Source organism: Microcaecilia unicolor, chromosome 13, assembly GCF_901765095.1.
Source record: "Microcaecilia unicolor chromosome 13, aMicUni1.1, whole genome shotgun sequence".
NCBI lineage: Eukaryota > Metazoa > Chordata > Amphibia > Gymnophiona > Siphonopidae > Microcaecilia > Microcaecilia unicolor.
Genome location: NC_044043.1, coordinates 100,994,380 through 101,016,413, shown reverse-complemented (window position 1 = coordinate 101,016,413; position 22,034 = coordinate 100,994,380). Strand labels below are relative to the sequence as shown.

The 22,034-nt window shown below is 44.1% G+C and overlaps 1 protein-coding gene across 2 annotated transcripts in view; it reads left to right on the top strand.

Annotated features, from left to right (window-relative positions):
* Positions 1–22,034, top strand: part of ATP13A2 (ATPase cation transporting 13A2) — a 199,552-nt gene that overhangs the window by 155,307 nt on the left and 22,211 nt on the right. The window lies entirely within an intron of this gene.

Sequence of the window (22,034 nt, the reverse complement as noted above, 5' to 3'; positions counted from 1 at the left end):
TGAAACCTTACAAGAGGATAAGGATATTTAACAAAGAAATATAAAATTATAATACAAGTATGGCATCAGGTTGTCACTAATAAACACATACAGTCCGCTCTGTTGGATCCTTATGGCGGGTTAGGGAGCTTTGCATTCAAAAATGAACGAAGTTGCAAAGGCTCAAAGAAATGATAAGTCTTATTTTCATAAGAAACTACACATTTACAAGGAAATCGGAGCTGGAACTTAGCTCCTATCTGTACTGTCTCTTGTCTCATCATCAGGAATTTTTTCCTCCGTTCCTGTGTGGTTCTCGATACATCTGGAAATAATTGGAATCGTTCCCCCAGAAAAACCATAGAAGAGGTTTGTCTCAGATATTGCCTCAAGATAGCTTCCTTATTCGCCAAAAAAACAAAAGATACCAACAAAGTGGATCTATACTCAACCACTTCTTGTGATTGCTCGAGCAACGCGGATACATCTAAATGTTCCAAAACTTTTTCAATATCTTTTTCCTTAGGTGCTCGAGCAGGAATCATATAAAGTTTTTGTATTGGGGGAAAGTTTGTATCAGAATAATTGAAAGTTTCCTTCAGCAACTTATGAAACATGTCTCTTAATGGGGTATATTTTATAAAGGGAAAGTTCAAAAACCTCAAATTTAGCCCCATTTTCTAGATTTTCAATCTTCCTGTGCATCAAGTCCGCATTTTGGAACAGTTTACATTCTTGTTCTTTCAATGAAGAGATGGTAGTCTCACATTGCTTTAAATTACTAGCTTGAGAAGCCAAATTGTTCTGTAAAGATTCTATCTTTAAAGTGTTAGCTTGAGAGCTAGAAACAAAAGTTAAACATATTTTATGCAAAGATTCCATCGCCCCCCACAAAGACTCCAACGTCACCTTAGATGGCTTCTCTAGGGGTAGGAGTTGCAATACAGGTCCCAGCTGTCGATCCGCCATCTCCTGTGCGGTTCGGGCTTCCACCTGGATGTTATCCATGTTGCCCCTACTCCTAGGGGTGGATGTTTGGCTCGGGTCTTCGCCGGAAAAACTCGGCGGGAACAGCGTAGCGTCGAGGGAGTGCTCCTTCCCCAAGACCGCAGCTTCGAATTCGGGCTGCTGGACAGGACTTCCTCCGGCGTCACTTCCTGCTACACGGGGCAAACGCGGGCTTCTTGGGCTAAGTGATAATTCACTTTCCTGGCCAAGGCTCCTCTCTGCCTCGGCTAGCGGGGCGCCCAGATTAGCGACAGAGACAGTGAAATCCGTAATCGGAATTTGCCCTCGAGGAGGTATTGTGGAGGGTAAGGAGCTTTTACCTCCCCTCGTCTTTCCCTTCCTTTTGGGCTTAGTTTAAGGAGGAAAACGGAAAAATTTAAGGTAAGACCATCCGAGGTAGGATTATCATGTCTTAACCTGACGCCATCTTGGATCAGTCTCATGAGATGATACCTTTTTTATTGGACATAACTTAATACATTTCTTGCTATCTAGGTTTTGCAAAGTATGGTAAGGGTGGCCCCGTTACTAACAGAATTAGTCTTCTGGGGGCAGTATCTCCAAATGATTTCATTCTGAGCATATGTTTACGGTAATGAACCTCACTCTTTAGCCCCAGGGTTTGTGGAGTATGATTTTAATGTCTCAGATTTACTGCGAAGGCTCTGCGTAGTACTTGTAACATTCCAAAGTTCTTCTTTCTGGGTCTTATGAATAAGTAACCTATCAAGATGTACTTGAAAATTCCTTTTAATTAAGCCTGTGGCATCCAGCACAGTAGGAAATATTTTTATAGCTTTCTGCCCCGGCTGCATTGCTTTGATTCTTGCAGCTCCTTCTCCCTTTGTTGCATAAAGAATTATCAAGGCTGTTCTTATGTTTTTATTCTTTACACTATGATGATCTGTTCTCTTGGATTGGTTGGAATAGGACCGTAACGGGTGATCAGAACCCTAAGAGAATTATGGGAAATGAAGCAGTAACGATCTCCATGCTTTTTTGGTACAGCAATATTGTAGTGTTTACAAACCAGTCAATATTCAAAGTGGTTTAAGCCTGGGATCAGCCTTGGAAGAGAGTCTTCAGAAGTGAGGGCAATCTGCTCTTTTTCTCAGTATCTGCATTTTGGTTGATTTCCTACTGGTGAAATCCCTTTATGATGGCCCCATAGACCCTGGGTTGGGAACCATAGGATTGGACGTGGAGGTAAGACTGTAAAGGGTACCTACTTTTCTTTCTAGAATACTAGCATAACAGGTCAAATGCCAGCCATGGAACTGGTATAATGCTACTGCCTAAATTGTAAAAGTATGTGCATAGATTATAATGTGCCCTTTGCCTATGCATCACCCAAACTCCACCCTTGTAAACACCCACCTGAAAGATAGACACCATCACATAGTGGTACTTAGGGAATACTACATAACTGGAAACTATGTACGTAAATGAGTTAAATGTGTATTTCTAAGTGGCTTCTTATAGAATTATATCCATCGTGCTTCTAGATAAAATACCATAAAACATAATCAAATTAAGATTATTATGACTTTTGCAGGCTGCTGTTGGCTACTTTATGGTTCAGCAGAGTGATAAGGAGAGAAGAATAGTTCAGGAATACATAACCTAGTGGCCCAACAAGTTGGTTCCAATAGCTTATAACTCCCCAGAAATCAGTTGGGCCAGAGCCAGCAGCTTGGTCATGGCTATGGGTTTCTGTGGTCAGATGTTTGAGCAACAGCCTCACTAGTTTTGGTAACATTTAGAACAACCAGTCACGGGGTACGCCTAGTCCCATCGGGGTTGTCAGGATATGCACAATCAATATTCATGAGTTAGATTGGCATGGGGTTGAGGCACTAGGTGTGCCCTGAGGACTGGCTTGGGAATGATTGATTTATCTATTTATGAGGCTTGATATACCGCCATATGCCATAGGGAATGGCTTCAGCGGAGGGGTTTGGGGGTACGGTGAAGGGCATCGAACCTGCTATTGAGTGGGAAAGTGCGGGGTATAAGCATTACATTACATTACTGTAAAGTGCAAAGTTCATAAGTACATAAGTACATAAGTAGTGCCATACTGGGAAAGACCAAAGGTCCATCTAGCCCAGCATCCTGTCACCGACAGTGGCCAATCCAGGTCAAGGGCACCTGGCACACTCCCCAAACGTAAAAACAGTCCAGACAAGTTATACCTAAAAATGCGGAATTTTTCCAAGTCCATTTAATAGCAGTCTATGGACTTGTCCTTTAGGAATCTATCTAACCCCTTTTTAAACTCCGTCAAGCTAACCGCTTGTACCACGTTCTCCGGCAACGAATTCCAGAGTCTAATTACACGTTGGGTGAAGAAAAAGTTTCTCCGATTCGTTTTAAATTTACCACACTGTAGCTTCAACTCATGCCCTCTAGTCCTAGTATTTTTGGATAGCGTGAACAGTCGCTTCACATCCACCCGATCCATTCCACTCATTATTTTATACACTTCTATCATATCTCCCCTCAGCCGTCTCTTCTCCAAGCTGAAAAGCCCTAGCCTTCTCAGCCTCTCTTCATAGGAAAGTCGTCCCATCCCCACTATCATTTTCGTCGCCCTTCGCTGTACCTTTTCCAATTCTACTATATCTTTTTTGAGATACGGAGACCAATACTGAACACAATACTCCAGGTGCGGTCGCACCATGGAGCGATACAACGGCATTATAACATCCGCACACCTGGACTCCATACCCTTCCTAATAACACCCAACATTCTATTCGCTTTCCTAGCCGCAGCAGCACACTGAGCAGAAGGTTTCAGCGTATCATCGACGACGACACCCAGATCCCTTTCTTGATCCGTAACTCCTAACGCGGAACCTTGCAAGACGTAGCTATAATTCGGGTTCCTCTTACCCACATGCATCACTTTGCACTTGTCAACATTGAACTTCATCTGCCACTTGCACGCCCATTCTCCCAGTCTCGCAAGGTCCTCCTGTAATCGTTCACATTCCTCCTGCGACTTGACGACCCTGAATAATTTTGTGTCATCGGCGAATTTAATTACCTCACTAGTTATTCCCATCTCTAGGTCATTTATAAATACATTAAAAAGCAACGGACCCAGCACAGACCCCTGCGGGACCCCACTAACTACCCTCCTCCACTGAGAATACTGGCCACGCAATCCTACTCTCTGCTTCCTATCTTTCAACCAGTTCTTAATCCATAATAATACCCTACCTCCGATTCCATGACTCTGCAATTTCTTCAGGAGTCTTTCGTGCGGCACTTTGTCAAACGCCTTCTGAAAATCCAGATATACAATATCAACCGGCTCCCCATTGTCCACATGTTTGCTTACCCCCTCAAAAAAAATGCATTAGATTGGTGAGGCAAGACTTCCCTTCACTAAATCCGTGCTGACTTTGTCTCATCAGTCCATGTTTTTGTATATGCTCTGCAATTTTATTCTTAATAATAGCCTCCACCATCTTGCCCGGCACCGACGTCAGACTCACCGGTCTATAATTTCCCGGATCTCCTCTGGAACCCTTCTTAAAAATCGGAGTAACATTGGCTACCCTCCAGTCTTCCGGTACTACACTCAATTTTAGGGACAGATTGCATATTTCTAACAGTAGCTCCGCAAGTTCATTTTTTAGTTCTATTAATACTCTGGGATGAATACCATCAGGTCCCGGTGATTTACTACTCTTCAGCTTGCTGAACTGACCCATTACATCCTCCAAGGTTACAGAGAATTTGTTTAGTTTCTCCGACTCCCCCGCTTCAAATATTCTTTCCGGCACCGGTGTCCCCCCCAAATCCTCCTCGGTGAAGACCGAAGCAAAGAATTCATTTAATTTCTCCGCTACGGCTTTGTCCTCCTTGATCGCCCCTTTAACACCATTTTCGTCCAGCGGCCCAACCGACTCTTTGGCCGGTTTCCTGCTTTTAATGTATCTAAAAAAATTTTTACTATGTATTTTTGCTTCCAATTGGTTTAGCACAATTAAGTGGATTGCAGAAGTCCCGAATAAAGGGAACTGTGGTAGCCAAGACGAGTAATAACTAAGGATAAAAGAAGTATTTGAATTTAGGACATAACACTTGATAATAAGACACGGGGGGGGGGGGTAGTTAGATTAAGGACGCCTTTTACTAAACTGCAGTAAGCACTAGTATGTGTTTATTGCACCTTAAAAGGACTTACGAGGTGTCCTATGATAACAGAGAACAATATAGGCAGGTGAAACCATGTGGCCTTTCCAGTCTGCCCATCCAGGCCACCTGTTCTCCCCATCAGTCTCTTAGAGATCCCATGTATTTCTCCCAAGCTCTTTTCATAATGTGCATGGGCTAACCATGTGCTAAAAAATAATTATTTTACTGCAGAGGAGGGCCGTGTCTGGGGGGTGGAGAGTGGGTGTTTATGCTAATCAGTTAGTGCAGGATTAGCACCACCTACAAAATAGGTGTCGGTAGGGTTCACGTGCTAATTTTTGTTAAAGGCCACATTGTAATGGCAACATTGGTGCACAGCCGTTAATTTAGAATATTGGTAAATTGGCCATTTTCCGGCTGCTCTAAAAATGATCTTTAGCGTGCAGGAAAGACCCACGAAGGGGCTGCTAAGGCCACTTTTTCCCATAGGGTAGTAAAAGTAGCCCTAAGTGTGAAAACTTTTACGTTCTTCCCAAGATGGTAAAGCACCACAGAGGAAGACTGCAAGAAGTGATATCCTACAGAGGTCAAGCAGCTATGATGTAGTCTTGGGGGTGCAGACCACAATCACTGGCTAGTCGGAATGGTCCAACTGATATTTATCTGCCCTCATCCACTGTGTTGCTGGTTTACAATAGGAAAGATGTCATTTCTGCTTCCACAGTTCAAAGGATGATGTCCTGGTGAGACGTTCATGGACAAAGGTGAAACAGCCATCTTGAAAAGCAGATGGATTCTGTTTAATTTATATAATGGAGGTCTCAGTGCTTGCAATTGAAAAATTTATATATTTCTTTAAAGAGTTTGACCAAAATTCTGGTACCCAGAATGTGATTTTCACAGGGTTTTAGAGGTTCAGTTTTGTTTGTCTTAAAACTAATGTTCTAATTTGTGAACTTGTGAATTACTCGGACACTGTTGTAATTTATTACTCACTGGTAATTTTCTAAGGGGAAAAAAAGGTCACACGTTGGGGCAAGGAAGACATTCTGCATTGCACCCCAGCTGTGATGGAGAAAAGGACTCCTGGCATAACCTCATAGAAAATCATCATTGAACCCACTAAATGTGGCCTGTGTGCCAAAAAAAACCTCCTCCTTCTGTAATGGTTAAAAGGGTTTTGATAGTGTAATTTAAACAGAAAACTTTGTTGTAAATGTTTGTTCTGTTCTTTAAAAGTTATCTCACTGTAACACACTGTGTGAAGTGTATTTTCTGTGCTGCTCTGCATTGAGTTTGTGATTAATCGTCAATATAGGATGCTGAGGACCCATCGCCAACAGACAAGCTACGTGTGAGAAGCCTGTACTGAGTAACAATGTTCTCCGAAGACAACACTTGCGGGCACTACTTCATGTTTTATATTTTTCTCTGGACCTTACAGAATTCACCTGGGGTAGTTCTTAATTTGACCAATAAAGACCATGAACAGAATAAGCAAAATCAGTTTGTATTATAAGGACCTTCTGAAGTTCCATAAGCTTCATATTTGTTCAGAGGGATGATTGATAGAATAGGAACATGCATTTTGTCAAACGGTTACAAAAAAGAATATTCAATGTATTTTAAGATGTCCAAATTTTGATGTATTCAATATATTTTTTAAATAAGTGTAAAGCACTTTGGACTTTCCTTGCAAGCGGTCTAAAAGTACTTCTCCTTGCTGTGGCTTTTATTTTTTTCTTTTGGTCTGCTGAATCTCTAGGGCTGATTGAAAGATTCTGAGTATTATAGGTGAAACTGAATGTTTGAAAGGCAGCTTCTTCTCATATTTTGACAGTGTCTCTCCCTTCACTTGCTTTTCCTTCTCTGTTCCCCTCCCTCCCATAAAAATATAAGATTCTCCATGCAGGAATCAGATCAAAAGGTTCACTACGCCTAACATTGTGCTCTGCCAACAGCCAGTCCAGCTTACTAGGAATCACCCAGCTGATTCACACTTTGCGGCTCACTCTCTGAGATAAGTGGTTTCTCTCCCAAATCCACCTAGTTAATAGTTTATGGTCTGGGGCAAGACCAATTGGATTCCAACACAAGGTCAAACGTTTATTGAAATATACTGTAGATTTATAGACTCAATGCAGTTCTGTGTTTCGGTGCTGAAGGCGCCTGTCTCAGGAGTCAAACAGTTCAATTCAGTGGACAATTCAGGATGAAAATTCAGTAGCCCAAAAGAATGAGTGCTAATACAAGGGCTCGGAAGGTAGACACAGAGCTGTTTAGCGAAAGGCGTTGAAGTTTTCCCAGGAATTCAACCCTCTATTTCCTCAGGTACAGACTTAGAGTGTAAGCCCACTAGGGCAGGGAAATACCTGATGTACTTGAATGGAACTGAAGCCAAATTCCCGATGAATAAATTAACAGTCATGTTTTCAGGATACCCACAATGAATATTCATGAGAGAGATTTGCATGCAGATCTGTCTCATGAATATTCATTGTGGATATTCTGAAGACCTGTCTGGCTGGGGGGCCTCCAGGACCAGGTTTGAGAGCCACTGGCCTATGTGATAATTCAGGAGAGCATAAAACACTGAGCATTTGTAAAACCTCAGCAACACCAAAGAGTATTCTCACCCGATTCCAGTTATTTATCTGTTAGCCCAAGGCGGTGTACAGCAGGTAGAGTTTAACATAAAACTTAACATTTTTAACAGCACAATAGTAAAATGACCAAATATAAGCATATATACTATCAATAAGATAAAATAGGACATGATACAGTATCAGAAATACACACATGACAGCTCAGAATTGCAGTATCGGCATTTTTCCTTAGCATGTAGCCATCATGACCTGCCACCACTATTTTTCCTTCTAAACTGTCCGTTTTATCTTAGACTTTACAGTACAATGTTCATGTAAATTGCCCCCCCTTCCATCTGGTTAAAATAGTGTGATAATGTCACAAAACACCTAGCCACCCGCCTGGGGTTACTTGCCTTAGATCTGTTAGCCAGCCTTCGGAGCGGAGAACTTGCTGAGAAACAACATCAACCCTTAAAGGAGAATGTGTACAAGAAAATGGAAGACAAGCGAATTCCTTCAAAAAGGCGGTAAATAAATCCTAATAAGTCTAGGAATAATAGTTTAAAGTTGCTAACTCACAAGTGGAGTATGAGAAATTGCAGGAGAACGTTTTAAGACTGGGAAACTAATTACATTTAGTGAGTTCAGTGCAAAATAATGCATTTAAGGAAAAACCAGCCCAAAATACACCTACACAATGCAAATAAAATGTTAGGAGTTAGGAAAAGCCACTTCAGACATTTAATCTTGCTCCAGCGCTGAACGATAAGTGTCTGAAGTGGTTTTTGAACATTTTGAGGACTTAGGAAAAGAACAGAGAATAAAATTAAGAATATCATATTCCATGGTACTACTCATTTCTATAGCGTTACTACTGGACTAGACCTACACTATAATATGCAGACAATTTCTCTGTCCTTAGAGGGCTGGTACGTTTTTGTGAAATGAAGGATTAAATGCCCAACGTCACAGGTCACCAGGATCAAAGCCTGCTGCACTAACCATTAGACTACTCATCCTGGGGTCTGCCTCTCAAGAAGGATGTAATGGCATTAGAAAAGGAAGGATGACCACATGATAAGGGGGTGGAACTACTCACATATAAGGAAAGGCTACAGAGGATCAGGATTAGCCTAATGGTTAGTGCAGCGCCGGACTTTGAGCCTGGCAACCTGGGTTCAATTCCCACTGCAGCTCCTTGTGACCTTGGGCAAGTCACTTAACCCTCCATTGCCCCAGGTACCAAAACTTAGATTATGAGCCCTCTAGGGACAGAGAAAGTACCTGCATATGATGTGTACAGCGTTGTATATGTCTAGTAGCACTATAGAAATTAGTAGTAGTAGTAGTAGTAGGCTGATCAGTTTGGAAAGAGATGGCTGATGGGATATAATGGAAGTTTATAAAATCATGAGTGAAACAGGTTAACATGGATCTGTTGTTAACTTTCAAAAAGCACAAAGATGGGGCACACCATGGTTATGAAGTAGTACATATAAAACAAATTAGAGAAACTTGTTTTCAGCCAGCACATAATTAATTTGCAGAGGATGTGATAAAAGCAGTTGAGGTAGCTCAGTTTAAAAAAAAAAAAAGGTTTGACGTGTTCCTGTAAGAAAAGTCGATAAATCATTATTTACCTGGTAGACTCGAGGAAAGCCACTCTTTATCCCTGGGGGTAAGCGGTATTGCAATCTTGTCACTTTGTGGGTGAACCTGGGACACTGGTCTTGATGGACCTTTGAACCAGGGGCGTAGCCAGACAGCAGAAGTGGGTGGGCACCAAATGTTCTCTCTCCCACCCCCACACCAAAATAATATCTCAGCTGATGGGAAAATGCTTCTCTCCAGTCTCCACCTTGGTAGACTGCAGCAGGCACACGCTCAAAACTGAGCATGCAAAGGTGCCAGTATTGTGGAGAGCAGCATTTTCATTACCATGTGCTACTGTTGGATGGGCCTGAGCCCTAAGTGAGTGGGCCCAGGCCCACCTGTGGCTACGCCACTGCTTTGAACTGACCCAATATGACAGTTCTTATGTTCTTATCAAGGGAGCCAGTGGTAGGACTGAATTTTAACCAAAGATTGCTCTACTATGAGATCAGGCAGAGTAAGTTCCTACCTGGAGGCAGGATCATGAAATGGAAAACTTAACTCTGATCATGAATGACTGCACTTTGGTTTTCAGATTGGGCACAAAGGTACTGTTATTTGTTTCTGTACGTAGTGGTGCATTAGGACCCAGAAGGAGGTGGCAGTGGTGGAGGTAGGAACTGTAGGGTCCTATTCTAGAGTTCAGAAAAAACCACAGTAGGATGGAAAAAGTCCACCAGAAGAAGTATTAAGGAGCAGAGACAGACTTGGGAGAGGGTAAGCACAGAAGGGCTTTTTCTGTTATTTTCCAATCCGACCAGAGAAGCATTTATACAAAATTAATGTAGGAAACTTCCTATTTGCATGGGGGGAAAAAATCAATGTTTAAAGTTGCAAGTATTCTTGTTCTGAATTTATTTTATTGTTTAAAATCCTGTATTTTAGGTGAAAAATATTTCTGCATGTTCATTTGACTTCTTACCTTGTTGGTCTGGATTTTTTTTTTTTCTTAGTTGTGTAGAAGTAAATTCAAAGAGCTATAAATAAGGTTCCATAGTTAGATCTATCTCTTTCTCTCTGTTTGGGAATGAAATACATTTCTTTATTACATTATTTTAAAGGAAAACTGATCATTAGTCTACTGAGTATTTAATGTCTATCCTATATATACACATTCATGTGTGTATGAACATATATAAAATATATATGTCCATACATATGTAGAAACACACCAGTAAAATTAATGTAGTATTGGCTAATGTATTTATTAGCATTAGAGCTCAAACTGGTTAGGACGCTTGTTTGGTCACAAAGAGACACAAACTGAAAACAGCGGGAAAGACTTTGCAAGATCAGCAGTTGTAGGAATGCAAAACTTTTCTTCAAACAGCTGTATTGAGCCATTTGCAGCAGTGGGAATCATTCAGTCCCCCCTCCTTCTCTCATTGCCTTTTGTTCTCTCTAGCTGTAAGAAGGCTGTAAAAACTGGGGGATGGGAAGGTACTTCAGAAGGTAGAGACAGAATGTGTGTGTGTGTGTGTGTGTTTTGATCATTTCCAGATGTTTCTATACTAGAAACATTACTTCTGATCTTGTACATGACTGATGTCTGCATAGCACAGTGTGCCTGTTGGGATGGGGGTTGGCACATTTAAATAAGAACAGAAGTGTTGCCATAAAGGGAAAGACCAAAGGTCCATCAAGCCCAGTATCCTTTTTCCAACAGAGGCCAATTCAGGTTACAAGTACCTGGCAAGATCCTAAAACAGTAAAACAGATTTTATGCTGCTTATGGACTTTTCTTTTAGGAAAACCTTTTTTTAAACCCTGCTAAGCTAACTGCTTTTCTCAGAGGAGAAGCAAACTTATGTATTCTCACAAATGCACTCGATCTGCGGCCCCTCCGTACCTCTCTACCCTCATCTCCCCTTACGTCCCTACCCGTAACCTCCGCTCTCAAGACAAATCCCTCCTTTCAGTACCCTTCTCCACCACCTCCAACTCCAGGCTCCGCCCTTTCTGTCTCGCCTCACCACACGCCTGGAACAAACTCCCTGAGCCCATACGCTGTGCCCCCTCCCTACCCATCTTCAAATCAATGCTCAAAGCCCACCTCTTCAATATCGCCTTCGGCACCTAACCACTTCACCTCTTCTCAGGAAAACTTATCTACCCCAACTTGACATTTCGTCCTTTAGATTGTAAGCTCTTCCGAGCAGGGACCGTCCTTAATTGTTAATTTGTACAGCGCTGCGTAACCCTAGTAGCGCTCTAGAAATGTTAAGTAGTAGTAGTAGTAGTAGTAAGTGGGTGATGCTGACCTGGTCCAGGATGTATGAAAAGCATAAGCAGAGCTTTGTGGAGACACGCTCCACCTTGCATGTGCGAGTGCCTTCCCGCCCACCTTGAGAATGTGGTCTCCTCAGTTCTTTTTCCACCGCAGTGAGGAGAGGGCATGTTTTTTTTACTGTCACCTCATATTGCGTGATCCTAAAGAGCTTTTTTGTGCCTTTCAGTGATTTTTTTCATCATTAAATTGTGTTCCCAATTGTGGAACCCCATTTTTTTGTCTTTCCCTTATATTTTTTAGCTTATTTTGCCCGGTTTTAAGTTTACTTTATTTTTTGTCATCATTTGGCCTCTTTTAGGCCTTGACTTCAGCCGGGATTGTTCCATTCGTTTTTTGCCATGCCATGCCCCTTTTTCAGGCACCATCACTTTGTTTAATTTAGCTGAGAAAAATTTTCGTTTTTCCTTCCATGTCCACAAATGTGCCCAGTGGCTTTAAGCACTGTACCCAGTACAATCGGACGATCTCTGGGAAGGACACTCATTCTTGGTGTCTTGGGCCCAACCATAGCCCCATTAACTGTGTTCTCTGTCCTCGCATGAAGAAGAGGACCCAGGTTTCCAGAGAGGCTCAATGAGAAAAGAGTTTTGGAGCCAAGTATGGTTCCTCAGCATCGACGCCAAGCGTTGCACCGGCATCGGGAGTGTTGGTAAGCATGGCTGCTGCTAGACCCTTAGACACTGGGAGCAGGGACTACTACTAATAATCATTTCTATAGCACTGCTAGACCTACACAGCGCTGTACTTTCTCTGTCCCAAGAGGGCAATGGAGGGTTAAGTGACTTGCCCAAGGTCACAAGCAGCTGCAGTGGGAATCAAACCCAGTTCCCCAGGATCAAAGTCTGCTGCACTAACTACTAGGCTATTCCAGTTGAAGCATGGTGGGTCTCCACATGTCTCAAGGCCCCCAGGCTGTTCATAATCATGTGGATTCAACGTTGTTCTCGTCGGCACTGAGGAGCCTTGGTAACACACTTCGGGCGAAGGTCAAGAAGCATCGTGATCAATCGCCCTCGACGCATGGTGCCCGGAGCTCCGGGGCGTCAAAAGATTCGGCACCCAAGAAGCATCCATGTCAGGAGGACCGCTTCCCTTCCATAAAGGAGGTGCCGATGGATCGGTCTCCCAGAAGCCAAGACCTAGCACCTGTTTTGACCCCGGCAGCTCTGCAACCTACGCCTGAGCTTTTCCTGGTGTCTGCCCTCGAGTGCATCCAGACCTTGCTCCCTGAGCTGCTAGATAGCCTAATGCAACGATATGCATCAGCATCAGGGGAGCTTGCACCTACCCTGCCTATCTTTGCAACCCCTCTTGGCCCTCGGCCTGCGGTGCAGCCTCTGACATCAATACCGCATGCGGTTCCGGTGTCAACTGCCATACAAGCCATCACTCCCTGAACATTGGCGGAAGAAGCTTCGGCGGAGTCGAGGTGGGAACCAACTTGTTGACGCCATTCTCAAGGACATGGTTCCGCCGTGTTGAGGCAGGTTCAATCTCGACAGTCCAAACAGGAGATACTGTCTGAAATCGAAGAGGAGTGCTCATGGGATTCAGAGGAGGATCCAAGGTACTTTTCGTTGGACGACTCCTAAGGAATTTCTTCTGAACCCTCCCCTCCACTTGAAAGGAGAGAGTCTCCTCCGGAGAGCCTTTCATTCGCTTCTTAAGGAAATGGCTGTGGCCATTCCATTTCCAGAAGTGGAGGACGAGCCCAGGGCCAATATGCTCGAGGTCCTGTACTACACATCTCCTAGGGAGGCTGTGACTGTCCCTCTCTATGAGGTAATCCAGGAAGTCCTCATTAGGAACTGGGAGTCCTCTCTGTTGGTCCTGGTCATGACAAAGAAGGTTGATACCCAGTATCGAATCCACCGGGCACTTAGTTGTGATAAGTCTCAGTTGCTTCACAATTCCATGGTGGTGGAATCCGCTCTGAAAAGAACCAGGAGTTCCAGGGACTATGCCTCGGCGCCCCCAAGAAGAGAAGCTAGAACCCTGGATTCTTTTGGGAGGAAGAAGTACCAGGCTTCAGTGCTTATCTCCAGAATACAATCTGTGCAGAACAGTGGGTTTTTTTAAGCCTGTAAAACTGCCTTATTTCCTGAAGTGTATATCTTCTAGTGGCCAGCAGGTGGTGCATGTTTTATGTTAAAGCTGTTATTGAAAAGTGAGTGCTCCCTCTTTAGTTTCACTCAGAGGAAGAGATCTACGGTATTGTGAGCAGTATACTTTTAAAGCTTGTTGTTCTGGGCTCTGATTGGCCAAGGAGCTCAATTTCATTTGGACTTTACTGACTTTTGCCCCAGTCTTAGCCAGGGAGAAAAGAGAGACAGATCATTGCTGAGGCCCTGTGATCAGTTATATTTGATAATCTGTGAGCAGCATATTTCCTGATCACACCAGGTACTTTTTAGAAAGTAAACAAATGTTTAGATAGTTTTATACTTGATCCATATTTCAGTTACCTGTTATTGTTTTGCTGATTGCACTTTTTTGTTTCATGTTCAATATTTTTATGTTAATAAACACTATTAGTTTGTTGCTTCTGCCTGTCTGGACTGATAAAGAATCCTGGTGGTTTGTGTGTTGGGTCTGTGAGTGCTTTCTGGGAACTGGGGGACCACTGAGAGTATGACCTAGTAACCTAGAAATCACTGGGGATAATATGAGAGCGGAAGACTCGCCCAGTCGGTGGGAGGAGGGTGCTAATGTAGAGCACAAGTGGCAGATGCAGGAGGACCTGAGCTGTGCTGGGGATAGACCCTCTAAGTGACCACGGGGTAACCCCAGGTGGCTGGCTAGGCATTTAGTGACTCAATCATAACAGACCATCATGAGCATCTACTTGCGAAACTCGGTGCGCAAGTTGCCAGGGGCACTTACAAAACTTTAGATGTGGCATCCAGGATCTCTGGGCAGACTCTCCTGGCTGCATGTTTCTGACTTGGATCATTCTGTTCAGCAGAGGTTGGCAGATGCACCATGCTGGTGGGGGGGGGGGGGGGTAAACTTTTTGGAGAGAAGGTTGAGGTTACAGACCAAATCAAAAAACATACTGATACCATCTCGTCTCTCTCCCACCAGGTGCTTTCTGCATATACCTCCTCAGCTAGGAGGATTTTTGGCAAACCAAGGATGAGTACCTGTTACTATCAGAGGTGTAAGTACAACCCCTCGGCTCGCCAGCCTGCTCAGGCTCAACCCCAACATGCTCGTTCACATCAACAGCATGTGCCAAAGGCCCTTACTGCTCACCAAGCAAAGACTTGCTGGTCGGCGGGAGGCTGAAGTTTTTCCACAAAAGGTGTCCCCTTATGTCCTCTGACCAGTGGGTTCTTCAAATAGTCCATCTCAGATATCCACTCAATTGGTAGCTAAAACCTCCAAATTGCCCACTGAGAGCTCATTCGTTCAGCTCTCAGCACAGGCAGGTACTTGCAGAGGAACTCTCTGCCCTTCTGAAGTCCCATGCTCTCGAGCCTGTTCCACCAGGGGAGGAAGGGCTGGGATTCTATTCCAGGTACTTCCTAGAGAAACGTTCAGGATTGTTTCCCTGGTCACCCTTCTACCAATGATTCAGAAAAAGGATTGGCTATGCTCTCTGGATTTAAAGGATGCATATACTCACATCCTGATACTTCCAGTGATGTGTTCCCAGACCTTCAGTTTCAGCTGGGAACACATCACTGCCTGTACTGCATGTTGGCTTTTGGCCTCCCGTTAGCTCCCAGAGTCTTCACCAAATGTCTAGTGGTAGTTGCTGCATCGCTACGCTGACTGAGAGTCCACGTGTTCCCATATTTCGATGATTGGCTGGTAAAGAGCACCTCTTTGGATGGTGCTCAGGTGTCCATGAGGATGACTATTCAGATGCTTGAGCTACTAGGGTTCATTTTAAACTACCCTAAGTCCCATCTTCGCCCTGTCCAACGATTGGAGTTCATAGGAGTTCTGCTCGATACACAGAAAGTTCAAGCCTACCTTCTGGAGACGAGAGTGGACACTCTTGTTGCACTCACTTCCAAGGTTTGAGCCTTCCACAGTGCTGACGACAGATGCATCTCTCTTGGGATGGGGGGGTTGATGTAGATGGGCTTCACATGCCAGGAAACAAATCTTCAGATCAGTCACCTGGTGCTCCTGGTGATTTGGAATGTTCTAAAGGCTTTCAGACATTGGCTCTCTCATCAAATTGTAGAACAGACAATCAGGTTGCAATGTACTACACCAACAAGCAGGGGGGCACCAGATCACGCCTTCTGTGTCATGAGGCCATCCAGATGTGGCATTGGGCTCACCAACATAGCATGTTCCTTCAAGCCAATTATCTGGAGTGCAAGAATAATACCCTGGCCGGCAGACTGAGCAGGATAATGCAACCACACGAGTGGTCTCTCAATATGGGCATAGCCCTCAAGATCTTCTGAGCATGGGGCACCCACTCGGTGGATCTTTTTGCCACTCAGATAAACCACAAGGTCCCTCAGTTCTGTTCCAGGCTTCAGGCCCACAACAGATTAGCGTCAGATGCCTTCCTCCTCAGTTGGGGGACAGGTCTTCTTTATGCACATCCTTCCATACCTCTAGTGGGGAAAACTTTGTTGAAACTGAAGCAAGATCATGGAACCATGATTCTAATTGCATCATCCTGGTAACGGTAGATATACTACTACTACTACTATTTAACATTTCTAAAGCGCTACTAGGGTTACGCAGCGCTGTACAATTTAACATAGAAGGACAGTCCCTGCTCAAAGAGTTTACAATCTAATGGAGTGGTTCTCTCTTCTTCTGGAGTTATTCTCTGAAGAACCATGGAGTGTTTTCTGACCCTCATCATGCAGAACAAGGGGTCTCTTTGTCACATCTGTGGCCATGACCACCCTCAGCCTTACCTTCTTTCTGGGGGTCAGCAGCTCTGCTGGCTTCTGTCTGTGTTTATGTTTGTCTTGTATCTAGTCTCTGTGCTGATTGCTCCACTGGACCTCACCTGTGGGGGCTATGCCTCTCTAGGGAGCCAACATCTAAGATGGCTGCCACCGGCTCTGTGCCAGCTTCCAAGATGGCTCCTGCTTGTCTTTCCTGTGGGCTCACTTCCTATGTGTGTCAAGCCTCTCTTTGGGGTCAGTGTACTTCCTGCTTCTGTGCTACTGCTGGTGACTCATCAGTGAGAGCCTTCATAAGGAAGTGCGGTGCTTGCAGTCAGGGCCTTTTGCATAAGTGTTATGCTCTTAGGCCAGGTCAGGTTAGTAAGGGTCTGCTGCACTACTGCTTAGCCTCTCTCTGGGTTCCAGCCCAGCTTCTTTCTGTGTTTGTGTCTCTGTTGTCCTTCCGTGGGGGGTCTTCCCTGCCACTGTCTGTCTGTGGACTGCAGTCCTTCCTGGCTTACCCTGTGTTGGGGTGAAGCCTCTGTCTGTGGACTGTGGGTCCTTCCTGGCTTACCCTGTGTTTGGGGTGAAGCCTCTGTTCCTGGCTTACCCTGTGTTTGGGGTGAAGCCTCTGCTCCAGGCTTATCCTGTGTTGGGGTGAAGCCTCTGTTCCTGGCTTACCCTGGGTTGGGGTGAAGCCTCTGTCCGGGTTAGTTCTCTGTCTGTATGCGAAGCCTCAGCCTTTGTGAGTTTATTTATTTATTGCATTTGTACCCCACAATATCCCACCTTTTTGCAGGCTCAATGTGGCTTACAGGGTGTTAATTTGGTATGATCATTACATAGTATTAGATACAGTCGGTAATAAATTGGAAGTACAAGAGGAATTAATTAGAAGGTAATGGGTAAGGTCGTGTCGAAGTGTTTTAGAGCGTTTGGGTGATGTACTGAGTAGTATGATTCATCAAGGATTGTTTTTGTAGGCTATGTTGAAGAGAAATGTCTTCAAAGCTTTGTGGTATGATTCATCGAGGATTATTTTTGTTTTTGTCAGTGTGTGGAACGGCTGTGGCTTCAGACCCTTGGCCTGTTATTCCTGGTTTGCTCTCTTTACCCTGAACCCTGCCTTGCCTAGCCTGTGTGCCTTCCCTGCTTGTATATCCTGAGGGTATATCCTGAATCCTGTATCTGTCTGGCTAGTGTGTTTTCTTGGGTGATTATTCCTGTATCCTGTCTCTACCTAGCTAGAGGGTTTACCCTGTGGGTATTCCCGGATCCCCATTCTGCCTAGTGTGTTGCTGCCCTAGTCCTTGCTCCTGCTAGCTTCTGTAAGCCTGGTGTTCCTTGGTCTGTCTCCTGGGTCTTGCTAGTGGCTGTACAGCAGCACACTGTCTGAGTCTAGTTCCGTGCCCTGTCGCCCTCGTGTATCCCAGACCCAGGGTGGGTCCTCTGGATCTTCAGTTCCTGCCTTATCCTGCAAGTCCTGCCGGCCGCCTGCACTTCGGAGCTCAACTCCGGAGGAACGGTGGCTAGGTGTAGGTGAAGCTGTTCCTGTCTCATCTGTTCTAGTTGCCTGCCTTGTACTACTCCAGTCCAGAGTTCCAGTACTGCTCTTCTGTGTTTCCAGTCCCGAGGTGGTCTTGCCTGCCGCTGCCGCTCCTCGGCAGTGGCCCAAGGGCTCACGAACTCCAGTCCTGCCTCGAGGACCTGACAGAATGCCAAGGCCCTCGAGAACGCGACACTCTTCTACATCCCAACCTCCAGTCTCTAGCTCTCGCAGCTTGGATGTTGAGAGCCTAGAATTCACTTCTTTGGTTCTTTCGAAGGGTATCTCCCGGGTCTTGCTGGTTTCCAGAAAAGACTCCACTAGGAGCTGTTATTTTTGGAGGAGGTTTGCCATCTGGTGTGAGAGCAAGGCCCTAGATCCCCATACTTGCCATACACAGACCCTGTTTGGCTACCTTCTACACCTATCAGAGTCTTGGTCTCAAGACCAACTCCGTAAGGGTTCACCTCAGCGCATTTAGTGCTTATCATCTCTGGACAGCCTCTAGTTCATGAGAAGTTTGCTTTTGTCAAATCCACCAGTCAAACCTCCACCAATGTCATGGGATCTCAATGTCATTCTCACCCAGCTGATGAAAGCTCCTTTTAAGCCACTGAATTCCTGCCACCTGAAGTACTTGACCTGGAAGGTCATTTTCTTGGTGGCTGTTACTTCAGCTTGTAGAGTCAGTGAGCTTCAGGCCTTAGTGGTGGATGCACCTTCTACTAAGTTTCATCATAACAGAGTAGTCCTCCGCACTCACCCTAAGTTCCTGCTGAAGGTGCTGTCTAAGTTCAATCTGAACCAGTCGATTGTCTTGCCAACATTCTTTCCCTGACCTCATGCCCATCCTGGCGAAAGCAGCTTGCACACCTTGGATTGCAAGAGAGCATTGGCCTACTACACGGAGCAGACCAGGCCACATAGACGGTCTGTACAACTTTTTGTTTCTGTTGATCCCAACAAGATTGGGCTCACCTTCGGGGAAACGCACCATCTCTAATTGGCTGGCAGACAGCATTTACCTCACTTATGCCAGTCTAGGCTGACCCTGGAGGGTCATGTCACAGCTCATAATGTCAGAGCCATGGCTGCGTCAATAGCCCACTTGAGGTCAACCTCCATTGAATAAATTTGCAAGGCTGCATCGTGGTTTTCAGTCCACACATTCACATCTCATTACGGCCTTGAGCAGTATACACAATTCGATAGTCGGTTCGGGCAGACAGTGTTGCAGAATCTGTTTGGGGTCTAGAATCCAACTCCACCCTGCTAGGTCCATTTTATTCTGTTCCAGGCTGCACTCTCATTCAGATTATATATAGTTTCAGGTTAATCTGTGTTATGTCCTCGCCATTGCAAGGCCCAGTTGACCAATGTTTGTTGTTTTTGGTGAGTCTGGATGCTAGGGATTCTCCGCTGTTGAGAATACATAAGTCTGATTGTCCTTGGAGAAAGCGAAGATACTTACCTGTAGCAGGTATTCTCCGAGGACAGTAGGCTTTATATTCTCACAATCCCTCCCACCTCCCCTTGGAGTTGTGTCCTTTATTATTTTCACTTTTTTTGCTGTAGTATAAAACTGAGGAGACCGCATTCTCACAGTAGGCAGGAAGGCATTCGCACATGCGTGATGGAGCTTGTCTCACGCCCCCACAAAGCTCTGCTTATGCTTTTCATAAGTGCCAGACCAGGGGACGTGGTTTGGCATCACCTGCTTTTGAGAATATAAAGCCTGCCATCCTTTGAGAATACCTGCTGCAGGTAAGTATCTTCACTTTACCACATTCTCTGTCAACAAATTCCAGAGTTTAATTACACGTTCAGTGAATAAATATTTTCTCCAGTTTATTTTAAATTTACTACTTAGTAGCTTTATTGCATGCACCTTAGTCCTTGTATTTTTGGAAAGAGTAAACAAGCAATTCACATCTACCCGTTCCACTCCACTCAGTATTTTATAGACCTGTATCGTATCTCCCCTCAGCCATCTCTTCTCCAAGCTGAAGAGCCCTAGCTGCTTTAGCCTTTCCTGCTAGGGAAATCGTCCCATCCCCTTTATCATTTTCATCATCCTTCTCTATACCTTTTCTAATTCCGTTATATATATCTTTTGCAAATCAGTGACTAGAATTGCACACAGTATTCAAGGTGCGGTCACACCATGGAGTGATACAAAGGCATTGTAATATCCTCATTTTTGTTTTCCATTCCTTTCCTAATAATTCCTAACAATCTATTTGTTTTCTTAGCCACGACTGCAGACTAGATAACACCTAGATCCTTTTCCTGGGTGGTGACTCCTAATGTGGAACCTTGCATCACGTATCTATAGTTTGGGTTCCTCTTTCCCACATAAATCATTTTGTACTTGCTCATATTAAACATCATATGCCATTTGGATGCCCAGTGTCGTAAGTTCCTCTTGTGATTTAACAACTTTGAATAACTTTGTGTCATCAGCAAATTTAATTACTTCACTAGTTATTCCCATCTCTAGATCATTTGTAAATATGTAAAAAAGCAGCAGTCCCAGTACAGATCCCTGGGGAGGGAACCCTACTGTCTACTCTTCTCTATTGAGAATACTGACTGTTGAACCCTACTCTATTTTTTCTCTATCTTTTAACCAGTTGTTAATCCACAACAGGACATTACCTCATATCACATGACTTTCTAATTTTCTCAGGAGTCTTTCATGAGGTACTTTGTCAAATGCCTTTTGAGAATCCAGATACACAATACTGACTGACTCACATTTATCCACATGTTTGTTCACCCCTTCAAAGAAATGTAGTAGATCGGTGAGGCAAGATGTCTCTTGATTAAATCCATGTTGGCTTGATTAAATCCATGCTTATGTATATGCTTTATAATAGTCATTCATTTTGCCCAGCACTGACGTCAGGCTCACTGGTCTATTGTTTCCCAAATCACCTCTTGAACCCTGTTAAAAAATTGGTGGTACATTGGTCATTCTCCAGTCTTCTGGTACCGTGCTTGATTTTAAAGATAAATTACATATTACTATTTTCAATTAGATTGCTTGCAGTCAATACTTTAAAGAAATACTTGAATCATTCCCCCCCCCCCCCCAGTTCTATGTATGTGTAATGCTTAAATTAGCTTCCTATTTACCAGTATATTTCTCTATTGGAGCAGTCTACAGACATGAGATATAGCCTTTTCCATTCTCTCCCTCTATTGCTCGCTCCAGGTTCGTTACCTCAAGGCTTAGGACACCATATGCTCTCTGTTGGATATAATCTGTTATTTGTCTATATTTAAACTTGTCCCGTTTTTCAACTTCATACTCCTGCATAGGACAAAAGTTTCCATCTTCCCAGAGTTATCCCAGAAGGTGGAGTCCTTAGATTGTAAGCTCTCTTGAGCAGGGACGGTCCTTCCCCATGTTTTAACTTGTACAGCGCTGCGTAACCCTAGTAGCGCTATAGAAATGCTAAGTAGTAGTAGTAGTAGTAGGTCTGCCCAGAGTGTATATGTGAGATCCGTCTCTCCTGGTTGAAAACCAAATGTATAACAAATAGAAGTCTGCGCAAAGTGTTCTCTCTGGGAAGAAACTTTCATGTCAATAAGGGAAGTCCAATACTTTTTGGCATTCTTTTTAATAGTTTCTTAGTCTCTGATTTTGGGAGCCATAGGATGACCTAAAATGGTATGTCTCCTACCCAATGCGTTCGATATGCATCTATAGCTTATCTGAGTCTTTGAGCCAATCCACTGCTATTCTTAATTGTACTGCTGAATAATAAAGTCCAAAGTCATGTACACCCATCCCCCCTCTAAGTTTTTGTTGACACAGTATATTCCTGCGTAGTCTGGGTGAGCATTTCCTCCATGTATATCACAACCCACTGGAAACTCCCTTACAAATGATAAACAGTCCAAAATACAGTGAGACACGTGTTCTCTGTAATCAACACAATATGAAA